Source organism: Notothenia rossii (assembly GCF_949606895.1).
Source record: "Notothenia rossii genome assembly, chromosome: 6".
Taxonomy (NCBI): domain Eukaryota; kingdom Metazoa; phylum Chordata; class Actinopteri; order Perciformes; family Nototheniidae; genus Notothenia; species Notothenia rossii.
In genome coordinates, this window is record NC_136909.1 from 33,755,887 (window position 1) to 33,767,937 (window position 12,051).

Genomic DNA, 12,051 nt, shown 5'->3' on the forward strand with positions numbered 1-12,051 from the left:
CTGTTGCTGGTATTGGAGATGGGGTTGGAGGCTTGGCCGTGACGAGGGTAGAACAGAACTGGGAAATACCTTGTGTCTGTTGGCATGTTGACTTGTCAGTTTTGTGTTTCTCACCCTGCATGTGGGATTACACTGCCTTGATCCACACTGTGCAGAGTTTCAAAACACTTTTTATACAGTACATTGCTTTGTACCGGTTTCTGCTGTGAAATCTTTGTTGAATATCTACACTGAGCATCTGGACCAAAAACGAAATACTGATCAATGATTTGGAAAAAGATTGATTTCAATACATTTCCATACATTTACAGGCCTTATTATTAGATGAAGGATTCAAATGTGTATGAAGAGTTGTTGAGGATCCACATGGACCATGTGTTCACAATCCAAAGGACCGCAAAGAAGACCTTCTGTCTGCAGCTCAAATATGTTATTTCCAAAACACAAGCCCAAAATAAATGACAAATATACTATCAACTAAAAAGATAAACCAAAATACACACCATGGATGTTTTATAAGAACTCAAAGCTGTGTTCCAAGTACTCCCTGTTATACTAAGTTTTAGGTCACTGCTGCCTCCATTTCCTACAATGAGTTGTTAGACCCTGAGCAGGTCAATAGCTCTATATGTGAATGCAATGCACCCAATCCCTTTAGATTAGCACCTGGGGGTTACAAATCCACCTGTGTCAGTATCTCTTAATGTCTACTGCCATGACCCAACAGGATGACCATCCCGTGGGATGTATGTGGGATGTCCGGCCTGTGTAATTGCAGGAAAGTGCTGTTCCAGCCAGTTCAGTGAGTGTATCTGTCCCAGAGAGACACAAGTGAAGACCATTTCATCACACCCTCTGCCACTTTTATGACTTATAACTTTGTAAAGAACTCAGTGCCGAGGTCAGCCGTCAACCACAGCATCTCACAAAGGTCCCCAGACCAGAACCCAAGTACCTACGAGGCCAGTGAAACTTCAAACACATCCCATCGCCTCCATATATGAGTCCTAGTACATTGGGACCTAAATGTAATTAAAAGGGGGCTTTAAATGGCCCCCAAGCATTAAAAATGGATCCTGTTGGCAGCAAATGGAGCATCTCACTGCTCATCTGCTGCTATCTTGTCCGGTCCTTGAGGGCTGGAGGCCCAGACAGATGCTCCTCGAGGAAGTGGATATCTGCTGCTGGCAGGAGCCTTTGTTAAGGATCCTCAGAGGTATTCATTCAGGATACCATTGCTGGATTAGAGATGAATCCACAGTTCAATAATTACATGCTGTAAATTAAGTCAAACTATGTTAAAAAAACATTAATATTATTCTTCATTTAAGCATGCAGTCAGCCAAGACAGGTTTTTGGATTGGGGACTGCAGTTTTAAAAGATGTAAAGCAATGACAAAGTAAAAGAAAATACTCAGTTCAATACTCAATGATTTTGTGAAACAGTTGACTTTTATGATGCAAATTTATTAAAAAAAAAGATGTGAATGTCTCAAGAGAATTGTTAAAGTAAAGTCTATGTGCTATTAAACAGTTACAGTTTGATCAAAATAAAAAAAAAGGTTTGATAACGGACAAAAGGTTTGCAAAGTTTTGACAATGAAAAACCATCCAATTGAGAAGGTAATTCTCGCAATGTCTTCATGTGGCATCTTGGAGGCTTTTATTTATTAACTTCTTTGTGGTAAACAAGATTTTGTATCATTAAATCTTTGTTTCAAATAGTTATGTACTGAAAAACATGGGTTTTATGATGTGGTTAAAAGAACAGTAGTAGAATAGTAATACATATAGTCCAGCTTTGATGAATTAGGTGATATTTACAGTTAAACTACAGGGAACCCCACTAAGTTCTTTGAGGAATCCCAATCACAAAGAAACCCTTATCCACTTAATGTAAAGCTTTAGATTAAGGCAGTTTTGGGGATTTCCATTGTAGGACTTGGAGACACTTACCAGTCTACCTCTGAAACTTGTAAGAACCCACTGATGAACCTTCACCTTCTGCAGTTTTTCTTTAAAGATAAACAATATCAGGCCCACACAGAAAGCCACCAAATGAAGTGCGCTGCCTCTGCTCCAATGAAAAGCAGCTGCTTGTGTACTCTTTGCATGAAGGCTAACCATATGAGCCCTGGCGTTTCCCTCCACACTTATTACATTACCATGAGCTTAGTGGCGAGGGCACCGCTGCATCATAGACACAGCTATTACTTTGATTGTATGCAGGGTGTCTGCATTTGAGTGTGTATGTGAGAAGGAGGAGGAGGAGGTCCCTGACTCCTTGACAACCCCCCACCCCCCCTTCCTCTCTCTGCTCACATACACACACACACACACTCTCTCTCTCCAACCTCTTGCACCCAGTGTCAGAGCCTTCTCCTGTCAGTAATTTGTTGCTAATCAGCTGTCAGCTCAGAGGCGATGATGAGGTGATCATCGTGGGCGGTGGAAGGTAATGGCCTTAAAAGTCACAGAGTCAATGTCAATGGGATCACTCGGATTCAATCAGGGGCGGCCCGATGAAGGATGGCGCCCGCTGACATTACCACTCATTTTGAGCCCAAGCATCTGGGCCCTAGTAAATAACCATCAGTGGGTGGGTCCGGGGGACAGGTCATTAGCCCTGAGAAAAATAAATATCTCCTCTCTCGTGAAGGCTGCAAGTCATTTAGCACAGACTAGGAAATTTCACCCTAGATTAAGTATGATGAGCCAATATCAGTCAGAGGAGAGGCCATACTGAGCGGAGAGCCTGATGAGACGAAGGGAAAATCTATACGCAGGCTTCGGCAAATGTAATATAATTTTAAAGGCGAGGAAGTGTGTTGGCACAGGGCTCGAAGGAGGGATAGGGGCACTTGAAACTAGAGTTTGACTGATGGGGAATTTTAAGGGCTAATGTTTTTGGATTGAAGCTGCTGATTGCTGGCAATTTCTGCTGATATTCTACATTTTCAAATAAAAGATATTGATTGTTAGATCATATTGTCAGTGCGGCGAAACCTCATTAACTTCAACTCTTGAATACATGTCAGGGCATTTTTGGAAACTTAAAATGATATGCTGTAGTCAGAACCTGCAATATTTTACATGCAATGACTGGTTGAAATTAAAAAACTAATCAGTATATTCCCCATTTTATCGGCAATATTTAAAAGACTTAGATTACATCCGCAAAATAAAGCAAGAGAATACGACCATCTGAGGTTACAGTGACCCTAACACTTAAACTCTAATATGTTTGTTCTTGAGTCTTGTCTTTGTAGAGACAGACCTACAAAAACAAGAAAAAATAATGCCTCTGGCCACTGCTACTTATCACCAGCACGTATATATTTAAATAATAATAAGTAGTACAGTAGATTCTGTAAAGTTCAAATGTTAAATGTTATGTGTATTCAATTCAGACACAAGTTGGCTTCAATGGAGCCAGAACCAACAAAACAAAATAAGTTGAGTGTTATTTTGCACCATACTTGACTTGATTACACTTAAATTACTTTTGGACGCCCATACATCGTAAGTAATTATACACAGTCTGTTGAAATACATTAGAGGTATACAACTAAATTGGTTTTACTGTGTAATAAAAACCTTATCTATTACCAAAGGACAAATCAAGGAGAATTTGTATTATGCGTGACACTGTTTGCTTTTGAATTTCACCCTTTTGTTCACAGTGTCAAGTTTTGGACTACAGTATAAGGAGACTGAATCTCCTCTTCTAAAAGTCGTGCACACACTTCATCCAACTTGACTAATGTAAAGCCCTGATTATGCACAAATGACCCTGGCGGCTTTAAACTGTCATCAATCCAATTAATAGGAGATGGCTCTGAATCCATTACAGCAACTATAATACAAACATTATTATATTAACCTCCATATCTATTCTAATTCTATCAAAAATAATTAATTTAATCCATTTGCAAAGTGCCGGTTTTTTGAATAATTAATATCAACACTTTAAATATTAAATATTCATTTTTATTCATGTATCTCAATTGTGGTAGAGTTGCAGAACAGCCAGCTTTGTGTGTGTGTGTGTGGTGTGCGTGTGTGATGTGTGTGTGAGTGTGTGTACAGGACTGACCTCCCTAAAGAACTGACAGGAGCAGTAATTTCTTCAAATTTACAAAATTCACAAAAAATCGGTTGATGACCGTTGGAGCAAATGAGGAAAAGTGTGACTAACAACAGGTCACTGTTTTGCTTCCAGTTTACTACAGACAGTAAACCTTTCTTTTTGTTGTTTTTTGTGCTTAAACTTTTGTTACTTTAACCCAAGTGGTGTGAGATCAGGAAACTGTTTAATTTTTGATTACATTAAACATGAACTGGCAAGCTCAAATGCTTTGTTCTGGACAGCAAAACCAGATATTTGGTTTTTCAATTTGAAGGATTTGTAGTGTACGAATAAAATGTGTTCATGTGGGTCTGCGTGTACATGTTCATTTATGTGTACTGTATTTAACAAATATATCAAGATTATTATATATTTGTTAAATGTCATAACAGCAGATCAGTTTGATAGCTGCTGAAAAGAGCCTAAAAAACCTGCAATGCCATGTTTTTTTACTTTTGAAAATAAACACGTAGGCTATTTAACATTTTTAGTTTGGAAGTTTAAGAGCCCATTAAAGTCTAAAATGTTAGTCTAAAACCAAAGCCATGTCCTTCTTTAGCACATCAATAGTAGACTTACCAGTGTAACAAAGGTTTCACTAAACTGGGGTTTAGGAGTTGAAAGCCTTAATAAAATCCCTGTTCATTTCTTGTAGGTTTGTCTGAAAGAGAAAAGAGAAAAAATAGCACTTAGGTCACATGATCACACCTTAGCCAGCTCCAAGACGATTGAAGGCATTTAGCGTATATCTTTGGGTAAATATACTGTTCCCAAATGTTAAAATAAATTCACTCAGGAGAGACGTGATGTATGGAATACATGTTTATTATCGGGTCGCATAATATAAATGAACATAATGATGACAGTTTATAACAAGTGAATGAAATGGTGTTTGGCGATTAGGCCCAGGTTTTGTAGGATGTCATTCGGGAAGGGAAGAACCGTTTCCGATGAACCCCCAAAAGAAGTGAAGGTATGAAGTACTGAACGTGATGAAATCTTACCTTGTGGGATGCAGTGGAAATCTATGGATGAAAAGAGAGGTTAATACATGTGGGGATTTAGGCATCCTCCCTGGACGTACAGGGCTTCCTGGACGTACAGGGCATCCTGGACATACAGGGCGTCCTGGACATACAGGGCGTCCCGGACATACAGGGCTTCCCGGACGTACGGGGCATCCCGGACATACGGGGCATCCCGGACATACGGGGCTTCCCGGACATACGGGGCATCCCGGACGTACGGGGCATCCTGGACATACAGGGCGTCCTGGACATACGGGGCTTCCCGGACGTACGGGGCATCCCGGACGAACGGGGCATCCCGGACGTACGGGGCAACCTGACTTCGCAGGGACACATTTTATACAGACCCGAAGGTTACAACCTGGACGTACAGGGTTAGACATGCAAGGATAACATGAGCCGCGGGGCGAATATACGAGCTGACATGCTAAGAACCACCACCAGTTATATGCATACGTACCAATTTGAAGGTTGGAGAGACCTTTGGATAGCCAGCACGGCACTGGCGTTCGGACGAATGTAGGATGAGAAGCGGTTGTTGTAGGGAAGAGGAACAATTACCTTAATTGCGGCAGGTTTGCTGCACCTATCCTGAACGAGCCCTGAAATGCTCTTAAGACACCACCACCAGTTATATGCATGTTTACCAGAGGTAAACTGGAGAGATCTTGGATAGCCGGCACGAGCCGATGCCCGGCGAAGAGGGAGATGTAGACAATGTAATGCGGCTGTTAGCTTGAGTACAATGATGCATGAATATCATACCCTGCTTAACATAAGCCATGTGAGCATGAACCAAATATATGAGTGCAATATGAGCAGCATGAAATAATATTTGCTTAGTTAAATGCTGAGACATGACCCATGATATAGGCAGGGCTCAGCGCTAACTTTTAAAAGTGGTTGCCAGGCTGGCAACCAGGCATCCGCTTTTGGTTGCCAACTGAAAATACGGTTGCCCTTTTTGATACCTTACATTTTAAATAATTAAGATGCTATACAGTTATACATCCACTTAATAATGAACATGTGACACGAGAATGTTCGAATGCTTTACAATAAGTAATTAACGCACTTATTTGAACCTAAGTGGTAGTAAACTTGTCCACCCTCGATTGCTGGTATACGAAATACCAGTAGTGCTGCTGTTGTCCTGTCTTCATAGATCCCTCACAAATGAATTGAGCAAGTCACCAGTTTCTTGATCATCCGTTGTCTCCCTTTCAAATGTGGGTTTTCTTGACCTTTGTGCTGACCCCCACCATAGACCCATTGCCCTTCAGCATGAAGTCTTGGATTGGCCAGACTAATACATTTCTAATGTTAAATAAATGAAAACCATTCATAGTTAAACATTTGATATTAATTATTGATGCTGTAAATTACCTTTAATATGTCTTACTATATTTAAAATGTGTTACCTTTTTATAGAGTGATTATAATTTAATGCAACCATTTTCTATGGTAAAGTTTCGTTTTGCACTTTTATTTTGTAGTAATAAGATCGGGACTCTTATTATTTTTGAAGGAACTTTTACCGGAAGTGAATAGAAAACATTCCTCTTTGTTTTTCGTTCGGGTTTTACCTTACGCTCCATCAGTTGAATCACTTTGAACATTCATTGGAGAAGTTGAGGTGTTGGCTGAACTTTTATCAGTCAAGCAACTTATTTTTGCTTTGCCATTTTGTTGTAAAACAAACACACGGCGCACCGCGCACGCGAGTAAACGTGCATCGCTTCTGGCTCTGTAATCACGCCAATGCACGTGCATTTTAAGTATCAGGTTCCGACTGGTCACAACATTAAATATCACTCTTAAAGACGAATATGAACATTTATCTATTTTGGGGTGCACGTTTGCTGTCCTTATTTCTTATGTTAAAAACTGGTTGCCACTGATGGCAACCAAAGTCCAAGAAGTGGTTGACGTTTCCAAATGGTTGCCAATGGCAACCGTTACTATCGAGCCCTGGTATGGGACTAGCTTAATTAGCAGTTTAATTACGCCACGGTGAGACGTAGATGCTGATGTGCTGGTTGGGTGATTAGACTGTCTTCTATCATCTTACATGAACATCTCTTTCTCCCTGAAAGAAACCCCCAAAATCCACGGATGGGCAGCATCCGTGGCTGTGTGAAGCTTGAAACTGCGGTACTTACTGAGCATTGTGACGGGTAGTAGTTACCCGAACTGCATAACTCCATGCTGTAACGCGTTACACCCGACACTGCCTGGAACTCACCTTAACCCTAAACTAAAGCAACGATATTCTCTCTTTTTTCCTCTCTCCTTTTTCTTCTTCTCTTTCTCTCTCTTCTTCTTCGTTCTTCTCTTCTTTTGCTTTTCTCTTTCTTCTTCTTTTCTCCTTCTTTCCTTTCTCTCTTTTCTTTCTTCTCTTTTCTTACCTGTTTTAGCGGTGAGGCGCAGGGAAAGGAGGGGAGCCTGCTGTGCGCTGAACCTGCTAGTAGTGATGTTACGTACTGCGCTGAGGCTTCGGAGCGTGTGTCGAGTAATCCCCAATCCTTTTTGTGAAGCATGTATCGAGGCTTGTATCATTTTGGGCCAGTGACGTCATCGATGACAAGCGAACCTCGCTGCCTGTCGATACCACGTGACTGCTTCGGAAAGCGATTCATTTGAACCGTTGAGCCACAACGCTCATAATGCCCATGGATGTATAACAAAAACCATATTACCCCTCCTGTACCCGGGTCCGCTGGTGACACGATGGAATTAAAAGAGCTCAGACCCTCACTTATATAGAGGTCGGAAAATGTCATGAGTATAAATAGATACAAGCATAAATAAATGTAGGAATAAAACATGAATAAATAAATGAATAAATGCAGATAATATATATCCAGTGTTTTTCGGGTAGATTCAGCGTGTGGGCTGTGGCTCGCTGGAAAGCAGCCGACCCACGACTGCAGGGTTTGCTTATAGAAGCTACAGCTAAATGAGATAATGCAGTTAATAAATGTATTCCTGATATGGTTTAGCCTTCTCAGGCTACAACGTGGTTAAGTTTATGAATAATATTAAGGAATACGAATCCCTCTTTGCAATGTTTACCAGCCTCCTATAGGCTTTTCAATCACACTCGTTCAACTGGAATGAAAACAATATTGTTAACATGAAAATAAGATTGTATGTCCGTTGTTTAGAGTTATTCTAAGGCTTTACTCATTGGGAACTCGGTATGAGATAGAGCGCAACTGTTGAGATTCCAATATGCCTGTTTTACACGCTTTGACCAACAGGGGTTTATGTTCAAATGAAGCCCATGATGAAGCCTCATGACATGAACCCTTTGCGAACCAATTGCTGGAAAGCTTCAAAGCTTCATAAGGCTTCATCTCGCCATCACTACTTGCTTGCCACCTAAGACGCACTTAGAGACCAGTACTGCTACTGAGCCGGGAGGAGAAGTAGCTTCGATGAGATGTAGCTTGAGCCCTGCCTGCCTGCAAGAGGGGTTGTGGTTGAAGCCGGAAGTGGGTGAAGCTTCGCAAGCGATGAGGGCCCGTTCCGCGTGAAGGCCGGAAGCGCCGCATTTGAGCGGCCCTGATGCCAGTGATGCCCTCTCGAGAGACTGAAGGCGTGTGTCAATTGTTTGCCTGAAGTAGTCCATTTCCATTAAGCCGGAGGAACTTCCGTGGAGCTCAGTATCCTTGTCTTTTTCTTCCGCATCCGGGTTTGCGGGGTGGCCGGCTAGAACCGCTAGCCAACTGGGGAACGCCCCCTGTAGCTTAATCCGCAAGACTGCGGAGCTGATGAATTAATACCCGGAGCTGGGACGAAGCCCTGCTGCTGCTTGCGCGTTGACACCTGGAAGACAGCTGATGGAAAAGGGGAGAGCATATATAGAGGGATTAACAGGTGCGATGATTAGGCTTGTGAATGGAGGGAAGTGATAGGTTAGCTGAGGAGTGGGGAGTGGCGCTCCCTATCCTTTAGTGAAGGGAGCGAGTATTGCCATGACGCGCAATACGAAGTGATAGGTCTTCCTGCCTGAACTTGCGCTGAGCTTCATTATTGCTTTTCAAAAGAAATAATTGTGATAAAAGATGTTTCAATGTTTGATTGACAAAGTAATGTAAAGACTGTGAGAAATGAAGTGTACTACTGGGGTCTAGCAGTTGGTAGCCTTCAGGTTAGGGTACACATTTCAAAACCCCAGTTCATTGTGGATTTGTTGCAAAAAATGCAAAAAAGTTTTTTCGTGTAAAAGCAACAGTGTTTTTAAAGAAATGAATCGAAAAGATTTTCCATTAAATATTTTTGCATCTGCAGAGAGAGCAGTATGACTAACTTTCTAACTTTTCACCGGCGGGTTCAACAGCTCTCTCTCTAACCCCACCACCCCCATTCCTGGTTCTTGGCCATATATCTCCCCCTGTTCTATCGCCCGATGGCCAACACTCAGCAACTCTTGGCGAGGCATCATTAGGTTTAATGTACTCCCCCCCCCCCTCCTCCCCCCTCAATTTTTCTTTCTCTCTTTCTCCCAGGGATATTTTGGAGTGGGGCGAGCTAGCTGACCTTACTGAAGGGCTCAGACAGTGCTGCCAACTCTGTCTGCACCACCCCTTCATTTATGCCCCCCACCAACACACACACACACACACACACACACACACACACACACACACACACACACACACACACACACACACACACACACACACACACACACACACACACACACACACACACACACACACACACACACACACACACACACACACACACACCTCATCTCCATCAGTGTTTGGTGGCACTCATGGCAACATAGTTATTTGCTATTGAAAGCTACGTTCCCCCCCACCTGAACAGTTTCTTCCCGTCGGTTAAACAAGGCCCCCCACTGACACTTTACCTCTGCCACAACGTAGACTCTATAATATGCATTACATTAATGCACACAATGTTCAAATTCTAGTAAATGCTTACTGCACATATTTCTTATTTCAAATTGTATATTCTATAATTCACTGCATTCTATTTCACTGTAAATTACTGATTTATTTTATTGCTATCTAATTATATTTTATTACAGTGTCCTTAAAGATTTTTTTATATTTATATTAAAAATCTTTATATTAGATTTTTTGTTTTATATGGAGATTTTTTGTTTAATATTTTATGTATGCACCATGACACCAAGTCAAATTCCTCGTATGTGTGAACATACCTGGCAATAAACCCGTTTCTGATTCTGATTTCTGATTCTGACAACTACGTTATAACCCTTGTTATTGCCTTCATTCAGAACCAATTTGAACTACCAAAGACTTTGCTGTGATCAAATGCTGAATTTGTTTTTTATAATATACAGTCTTTTTTCTAGTTGTCAAACTAAGCAGGTGCAAATGGGAATCATTCTTTTTTGTACTGTTGCTTGAACAGTATGAGGAAAACATTCTGCAACAGGGCTGTGGTATTGTTTGTTGGATCTTCCATTAAAAAAAGTTATCCGAGTTGCCAATTTTGAATTCAACAAATGTGGTTGGTGGAGATAAAACTGTATGCTGCATGACCAAAGTAACACAATATTCTCTCCCTTTAATTGTGCCACCAAAACTGCTTTGGTTAGGTTTTTGGTGAGGCTATGTTGGTTTGTATAAACCAAAGTAACACGTGAGGGTTGAAATGACTACTCCTTGTATCCTAAACAAGAAATGTTTAGGGGTCAAGACTGTAAACTCATTAGGGAAATGTTTACTGAGGTAATCATTGAAGTTGGAAGTAAGACATTTTCTCATAGACTTCTATTCATTCAGACTTATTTTTGCTGAAAATAAAGTTGTCCCTCTGCTATTTGACAGAATGCAGGTTAAACAAACGTTTCTCATGGGGTTTTCTTCTCTGACGTGGAATTCACAGCCCACACACGCCTGATTGATCATTGGTGAGGGTGTCATCATGTGGAGCAAATTCTGGGGTCAGTAAAGTTGGTAAGACAAAACCCCAAAAAACTGTGATTGTCGGATGGTCCATTTTACTGTAACAACATTCCTTCAACTGATTGTTCCAATGCATTACTTGCTGCCTGTAGGTTTGTTTCAGGTAAACGTAAACGTTGTGGGTGTAATGATAATGTTCTCACAGTTTTCCCTTCCATAGACAGGTGGGCATATGTTGTACAAATGATAAGGCACTCATTTTCCAAAAGATAATCTGACTTTTGGCTGTATTGACTAAATGTAATTGAATCATCTTGACTTAACACTTAAACGGGTTTCTAAAGCACATTTTATCTAAGATCCTAAACACAAGGTGGAGTTTAACTTCAAAGGCTGTAACACCCGGAACATGTGATGACTAAGAACAATGCTGCGGGAGTGTCTGCATGCGCATCTCTCCAAGATGAGCTGAACTGTTTTTTTGCATTATTTGAGAGCAGCCAGGCTGGGGGGGAGAGAAGGATCAAGAGCCTTGCCCTCTTGTTTTTAACAGGGCAGATGTGTGCAAATCCTTTTAAAAGGGTTAACACACACAAGGCTCCTGGACCTGATGGCATCCTCTGCCGTGTTCTCAGGGTGTGTGCAGTTCAGCTGGCAGAGGTGTTCACAGACATCTTCAACAGGTCCCTGCTGCAGTCTGTAGTCCCCACTTGTTTCAAACACCCCACCATCTTTCCTGTCCCCAAAAAGACAAAAATCACCAGCCTCAACGACTACCGCCCAGTAGCACTCACCTCCATCACAATGAAGTGCTTTGAGCGGTTAGTCAAAACCTTCATCACCTCCTCCCTCCCTGACTCTCTGGACCCCCTGCAGTTTGCCTACAGAACAAACAGGTCCACAGACGACGCCATAGCCCTCACCATCCACACTGCCCTCTCACACCTGGACCAGAGGAACACATATGTGAGAATCCGGCTCATTG

At 41.6% G+C, this 12,051-nt stretch overlaps 1 protein-coding gene across 1 annotated transcript in view; it reads right to left on the reverse strand.

Moving 5' to 3' along the window:
* Window positions 1–12,051, reverse strand: part of LOC307043403 (uncharacterized protein) — a 111,853-nt gene that overhangs the window by 8,211 nt on the left and 91,591 nt on the right. Inside the window, exon 4 of the transcript XR_013809370.1 lies at window positions 4,709–4,790. The gene's annotated coding sequence lies outside the window, so the exon portion shown is untranslated. The remainder of the gene's footprint in view (window positions 1–4,708; window positions 4,791–12,051) is intronic.